We start from the raw sequence: 7,926 nt of genomic DNA, 5'->3' as shown, positions 1-7,926 counted from the left end.
TTCATATCATACTTTGTGAAGGAGTAACAGTGAATGCATGGTTGAAAGTTGTGAGAAGTTCTTTCAGCTATATGTGAAATTTTCCCAATTCCTTAGTTGGGTGGCGACTCTGTGGTTCATACCAGTATTAAACAACCTGGAAGAATGTTTATTGCAGCAAGATCGAAGGAGTAAAGAGAATTAAATTTGTGATTGAATGGCATTCTGCTATTCAAAATATCCTCTATGCAAGAGGTGGCGACTCTGTGATAAAAGACCGTGCTAAAGGTGAAGTAAATCTTCAGATCTACAAGTTTTACAGCTGCAAATATCCAGGTATTTTCAAAGGATTTAAATGCAAGACATCTCTTCTGAAAGTTTGAATGTATAATGTAGTTTTCCCATTTAGTGAACAACACTAGTCTAGAGGGAAAAAGAGAATCTCAAAATTGATTTGCATATCTATATTGCTAGAATATTCAGTGTATGTTATCCTCCATAGTATGCAAATGTGGAAGAAATTTATGTCAAGCAATGTTAAGGAATAGATTTGTATAAGGATATGTGCTTGAAGTTTTCTATCCAAGATCTTATAATCATTTGTGGGAGTAGGAGAAAATGAGCAGTAAAGATTTTCAGTCTTGTGTATTTCCACATAGAGCCATGCCTGGTGAAGTGTCACAATCGTATAATAGGAGAAGTTTCGTCATGAACCATTATGCTGCTCTAAATTTCAGAGATATTCCGGGTTACCCAAATCCCATACCCACAGAAATCAAAAAGTATTTGCCCATATTCAGTGGGAAGAAATCAGAATTAGCATGTCAACATTTGAAAAGATTTTCAGATTTGATAGGAGAGTTTGAAATTTGCCAAGAAGATGTATGCATGAAGTTGTTTATTCAGTCATTAAAAGAAGATGCAAGAGATTGGTTCTCTTTTTTGCCAGTGAATTCTATTACCTCATGGGAAGAATTGGTTTCAGATTTCATGGATCAATTCAATGAGAAGGTGAGTGATTCTGACTTGCTAAAAGAATTCACCTGTATACAAATTAGGGAAGATGAATTGGTACCAATGTTTAATATCAGATTTTCACAAACTTTGTCCAAAATTTCTAGAAAGTATAAACTCGATGATAAAGTATGTCTGGATGTTTATATGAGTGCATTTGATGAGAAGATGGGTTTCCTATTGAGAAACAAAGAACCCAAAACCTTGTATGAAGCCTTTAACACAGCTAGGGATATGGAAAATAACTTGAAATTTGGGATAGCTAAGAGGTTTGTGTCTGCTATGGTTTCTTGTCAAAGCACCTTCAATGGTGAAATACCATGTGAGTCTCAGCAAATCATTCCGTGTCTAGGTGCATCAAGCTCTGCAGTTCCAAATGGCTTTTATGATGCATGTGTTTCAGATTTAAATGAGAGTCAAGAACCTTTGTTGTTAATGTCGGTTGTCTCTCGCAGTAGTGATGGAATGATCAGTGAGAAGCATTGTGAAAATGTTGATACAGAGACAGATATATACAAGGGATATGTACCATTTGATTTGTATGCTGGTTATGCTGATTATGTGACTGGCAATTACCAAGTGAATCATGCATCTCTCCAGGAAAATATTAATGAAAATGATGATGGTGATGACCATCAATCTTTACATGCTACTGATGTATTTGATGTTGAAATACCAAATACAGAAGGATTACTAAGTGTTGTTGTTTGTGCAAGCGAAAATGTGCCATATGATGAAAATCAGAATTGTTTAGTGCAAACAATAGTTGATCCTCATTTAGATATTGATAATCTTAATTGTGTTGAGGATGAAGTAAATCTATTTTCAGATTTCACTTCAAATTTCACTTCTTGTAATCATGATGATGATCTTTCTATTTTGAAAGTTATGCACAAAGTAAACTCAGAAAATTGTGATGGTATGCGTGATTGCAATGAAGATATAGCACACATGAATGGACAAAATTTTACGGAATCTCAAATGGAACAGCAAAGTGCAATGCAAGTCCAAAAGATTGCAGAACTTAAGAAAGCTCTTGAAGTTGTGGACAAGAAGGTTCAGATATTGGAGAGCCTTCGAGCTGTTGATGAAGACCTTCTGAAATATAGTGAAGAGGATTCTTCAGAAAAGGACTGTGAATTGAATGCGTGTACACTTGATGAACATGCTGATCTAACAGATGGTTTTATGGCAGAAAGATTTAGTGAACATGCTAAAAACTTATCTGATGAAGTGAATGGCAGCGATGTTCATGTTCATTCTTTGGCTGATGACGAGTGTTCAATTGGTGAAGAAGATCAGTTGTGGCAAGATAAGTTTGATTATCTTGATTTTCAGAATGATGGTCATAGAATAAAATCTCATGAATATGAAACATGGAACACTGAGGATTGTTCCAGCCAAGTTTCATTTTCTTCTTTGTCTGATGAAGATGATTATGAGGATCGAATGGATGGTGTCTTTAGCAATTTTACTAATGCTTTATTCAATGCTGATATAGATACAGACCAATCACTTCAGTGTCATAATGTTCATAAAGAGATTGTCCATTTTGTTTCTAACCCTTTGTATGAAGAAATAACTGATCAGCCAAATGTTGTAAATGATGAACCAGTCCATAATACTGATGGAATTCCAAACAACAATAGCATATGTTGTGAAAACTTATTTCATGATGAAAGTAAGAGGCATGGATTATGTGATGACCATTTAAAACCACAAATGAAAGTGTTTCAGGTGGATGTGAGCCTGAAAGAGAAAGAGTTAGCTGAGGATTTGCTTCAGCCAGAGGTATGCATTCTTTTCCATGAATGGGATGTTGAGAATACAGAGGTTTTCAGTTTGATAAGCAAGGATAGTATGAGGTGTGATCAGCATAGTGAAGTATCACATCTGGATGGTAATGTTCATGTTCCTTGTTTGCATCAGTTGGTTAGTAGTGTCCCTCATTCTATTGATTTAAATAATAATAAGGTATGTGCTGATAGGAACTACAATGTTGAAAATGAGTGTTTTATTTTTCAAGTTCAGCGTGATGATGTCCTTGCAAATGATAGAGTTGAGTGGGACAGTGAAAGGTATGTCAGTTTGTGGGAATGCCTCTATGGTGATTTGTCTCATGATTTTACTTGTGTTGAAATAGTGTGTGATCACAAAGTTCAAAATCAAACCAAAGGTATGCACACTAGTTGTTTTAGTAATGAGACAAAAGAGGTTGATTATAATGATCATGCTCAGTTGTTACTAGAAGGTGCCTTTGTTTTGATCAATATGTCAAGTGATGAAAATCAGATTTTTGACAGAGGTAAATGCTAAGATTGATTGAGCAGCTTGTATTCAGTTTTAAGCATGTTTGTATCTATTGTACAGTCGCTTTGTTTCAGTTGCTTGGTTTTCAATAAAGTGCCCTGCTGTTTGGGTAGAATAAGGAAGCCCTATTTTGAGAAGAGAAGAATTGAGAGAAGAATGATCCATTTTTTGGGTGGTCTGCTTAACCAAAGATATCTGGATTCTTGTGTTGATCTTGTAATCAACCATCCCCAGTCAGAGCCACTGTTGGGACTGATTAAAATTGAGTCAATTTTATAGGCCTATTTCAAAATTTTGCTCTGCATGTCAGAAAAGTACCTAAATAAGTCAGTTTGAATGCCTAGTTAGCAAGGGGGTAAAATGGAGCAGGTTGATTTTCAGAGGGTAAGGCTCAGGATTCATGTCCCACACCTTTCATTTGGCCTATTCAGTGATGTGCAACTTTTAGAATTCAATTTGGATAAGTTTAGGAGGTACCCAGTTTGAGGGGTGAGCTGGAAGTGCATTTTAGGCACAAATGCATATTTTATTGAGTAGCCTACTTTGAGCAATTATATCTTTTTCCCTGTTGATCATCATGGAGAAATTCAAAATGGATTCAATTCTATGCATAAATTTGAGTGAGCTCACAAATTTTCAAGTCCTTATGAATCCGTTTGCTCAGTTTTCAAAGTTCAATATGTTTGTAGTTTGTGATGCTTGCACAAGTGTAAAAATGTCCTTGTGAGCGTCATGTCAGAATGTTTGTTCCGGGCTAATGTTGGTATAAATGGTGAGCTACGTTTCAAATTTCAAAGCTCTATCAATCCGTTTGATCGGTTTTCAAAAGGACTCATTTTGCCATCAAATTCAGTTATCCGCACTTCCAGTGTTATATCAGTTAATGTAGCCGTTTTGGTGAGCGCGCCGTTTGCATCCTGTCAGTCGGGTGATCGAACTGAGAATTCAAAGATTTAATATGTACTTAAAGGTACCTATGTTCCAAATTTGAGAGCTTACGGAGGTCGTTTGGTATTTTTAAGAAAGGCGTCATGTGTTGCCAGAACATTGACTTCATCAGGTCCGCAGTGTCGACAAAGCCAGTTGGGCATTTTCGGAAATTATTATCTCTTCGCTCGGGACTCGTCTTGAGAAACCGTTCGGTAGATATCATCCCTGTATATCAAAGTACACGCCTGTCAGATGGCGAGCTCCAGAAAGGTGTTTTGATAGGTTTGAAAATTACGTCTTCGCGATTAAATGCGAAAATTGTGGCGTAATTGCCTGAAAGATGTAAAATGCAATTTTATGATCCAAAAATGGTGCCGATCGATTCCAGAGGTGTGTTTGAGGTTCCTGAAGCATTCCGAAGGTCAGTTGCTTGAAAACGAAAATTTTTTTAGTCAGACCCACTTTGGGGCCTGACTTGGCTCGATTGCAATTCGCCAGTAAGATGGTAAAAGGCGACTTCATTTGACTGTGGATGGATAGACATATATCCAAAATGCTAATGTGTAGGCCAAAGTGAGAAATATGTCACTTCATGTTATTTTGCAAGTAATATAAACACACTAGATGAGGTTGAGGAGTCAATGCTGTCACTATATTGTGAGAGGGCATAGATTAAAGATGGCTGGAGACAATATCAGTTTTAATATGGAGAGAGATTTTGATCGCATAATATTTGTTGAAATGTTTGAGCATATAAAAACTACGGAAGGCTCCCAAGGATATGAATTTCTACCAAATCAAACACCCCTCATGTGCCTTTTCATCCTGTGCATAGAAGGAGACAACAGCGAACAACACACAGCCAATTTCAATAGCGAATGCAACATAGCAAATAAAAGTCAGCCAATGATTTTTCTTTCTACGTGGTGTTTTGGGGCTGCTGTCAAATGCTATTGCAAGTTTATGTGGTGTTTGAAGTGTAGCAAAGAAACCATGCTATGGCAGATCATGTTTTTGACAAAGGGGTTGTAGGAAGATGTAAAGCAAATATTCCAAATTCTAGTTAACTTCCTCCCTCACATGGTCTCCTTTGGGTAGCAACAGCAGCAAATTAAATAATCAAACAAATGAACCAGCTCCCCCTTGTCTGTGACATAACTGGTGTTTCAAAGGCTACAAAACCATCAAGCAAATCCCCTTCACGTGGCATGAAAAACATGTAAAACTCTGAGTTAATGCCAGAGCCAGCACCATTTAGTCCCTGGGTTTGGAGGAGGTATTCAAAACTTTTCAAATAAATGCAGATTGAGGCGTTGGATTCCCACAAATTACAAATTGGTTAATGGTAATCCAAATGGCCTAAACTTTGTTTTCCTCCCTGCTGTGTGGAGTAGAACTCTAGAGATTTAAAAGCCCATTGCAAACAGCAGCCACGTGGTGTTTGGGGGAGTGAAGTTATCATCCAAAGCTTCCAGCAAATGCACATTCTCAGGTGTAAAATAAACCCATTATCTTCTACAAATGCCTTAGCAGCTGCAAATCATTTTCTTCCCTTGTTGTGCATTGGGCCTGCGTGGAATGAAGAAGGTTTTAGAAGTTTAATGAATGAAATTGGCAAGTTAAAACCCCTGTGAAAGGGAGAAGAGGAATAAGTTTTAAACCAAATGTGATCTGTAGATGCAAACAGCAATTAGATTTTCCCTCCACGTGAGCCTTTCAAGAGAATGCAAATCAAATAAGATGCCAAAGACTTCTCCTTTGCCTAAAAATAGAGGCATTCAAGTTATAAATGAAAGGCAGCCATTAAAAACGCAGGAAAAGCTTCAAAAGGGCATTCCCAGGCAAAACGTTTTGTCCCACATTGGCTGGGCAAGAGCATTTTTAAATGTTTAAATATAAATCCGCACTATAGTAATATGTCTAAGCCTTAAGGGCTTTTGACACAAGATGCCCATGGGTGCCCAAGGCGGGCCCACACGTGAGCACGTTTCCCGAGGCGATGGAAGAGTTGACTGGACGAAGACCAAGTGGACCCCACGCAGGCACGCTTCCCGAGGCAAACAAGCAAAATTTTGCAGACGAAGGTCGGGTTAACGAGTGAGCAGGTTCGAGATGGATCGACGGTGCGCGCTATTTCGCAAAGGGAAGATGCACGCGAGTTAAGGCTGCGAAATAGCGAAAGTGAACGAGATCCATCCACGTGGCACGTAGGTGGCGGGTACAGTCGGCAGTCCAGCAAGCGGGTCCCGGTGAGGTGGCGATGACGTGGCATACAAGCAAGCGGCCAAGTGGCAGTGACGAAGCAGATGATGTGGCGATGATGAGGTGTCATCCCAGGTGGCGTCCGGTCAATCCCATCAGCCAATCAGAGGCCGCCACGTGGCAAGGCGTCAGAGCACAAATGGAGGCAAAAATCAAATTTTAAATGAATAAATGATATAGTTTAGACTATATTGAAATTCGAAATATTTAAATGATGGATCCATGATGAGAATTAATTCGCCCAGGGTCCAATTTTTGGCCAAAGTATAAAGTATTATATATCGCCGAAAAGCTCTCGGAGCGAGAAATCTGATTATGAAGTTAATTTTGACAAATGTGAGATATTTTAGAAGCAGTTTCCACAGGAACGAAATTCAGTTAGAGAAGGGACACTTGGCAATTCAGTTGCAGATTTGATTTTCTTCTCTCCTCTTTTTATTCCGAATTCTTCTCAGTTGTAAGGGTTCCAGAATTCTGTGAGAATGGCTCCAGTTTTCATGGCTTCCAATTTTGAGCATTCTTGAAGATTGTACAGGGCAGGGCTTTTCCTTCGGTAATGGAGTTCAATTCTTGTTATAGGTGTTTTTAGTTGCAGGGTCTTGTGTATGTAAGGCATACACAAATTCACACACGATTGTCTCTAGATTTGTATTTCCATTTTATCAAATCAGATCCTCAAGGAGGATGAAATTTGTTATCTCAAGGAGATAGTTATGATTGTTTGCAGGGATTCTTCAAGGAAGGATTTAAATTCTACAATAAATCATAAAAAATGGAATATAGTTTCAAGATCTGATGATTTTGCGAATGATCTTAGTAATGCATTTATGCAAGGCATTAATGCATGAATATTTAATAATGAAGATGGATTTGCAATCGAAGCTTTCATTTATAGTTTGATGTATGACTCTGTTTCCCTTGGATAAGGCACTGATCTTGCAATTAAAGGGGTTCTCAAACCAATTTAAAATCCAATCAGAATACCTTTAGTTTGTGTTATGTTTTGAAATGTTTCATCTATCTCATGCTCAAGTATACTTGAGTTTTATGTGTAGATCTAGCCCATCTGCAATAAACTACTTGTTTTGGAGCCTTAGTGAGATCTATCTGTTTATGTTGATGCTGTCATAGATGTGTAATAGGTTTAATTCTAAGCATCAAAGGTATACCCGCCTAGGTTTTGCAGAGCCTGAAGAGTAGAAGGATTCATATCCTTGTCATGTTGTCCAAGCCCTGAAGTTCTTCATAGATTGAATTGGCTACTTCATAGATCAATTGCAGGTGTTCTTGGGTTATCACTTTTGGTGAACAACAACGCTAATGGCCTATCATATAAACATGTCAATGAATTAAAAATAACAAAAATGGATTTGAGACAATATTTTGTGAACCCTAAGATGGGTGAAGAGATAGATCCGAAGAATCCATGGA

General features: G+C 38.0%; 1 long non-coding RNA gene across 1 annotated transcript; it reads left to right on the top strand.

Annotated features, from left to right (window-relative positions):
• The first annotated feature begins 6,182 nt into the window (after positions 1-6,182).
• LOC131859957 (uncharacterized) lies at positions 6,183-6,752 on the top strand. The gene is made up of 2 exons (XR_009359524.1): positions 6,183-6,444; positions 6,488-6,752. It is a non-coding gene; the product is annotated as an uncharacterized LOC131859957 (long non-coding RNA).
• The last annotated feature ends 1,174 nt before the right edge of the window (positions 6,753-7,926 follow it).

Source organism: Cryptomeria japonica, chromosome 11, assembly GCF_030272615.1.
Source record: "Cryptomeria japonica chromosome 11, Sugi_1.0, whole genome shotgun sequence".
NCBI lineage: Eukaryota > Viridiplantae > Streptophyta > Pinopsida > Cupressales > Cupressaceae > Cryptomeria > Cryptomeria japonica.
This window is presented reverse-complemented; position numbering and strand designations above follow the sequence as displayed.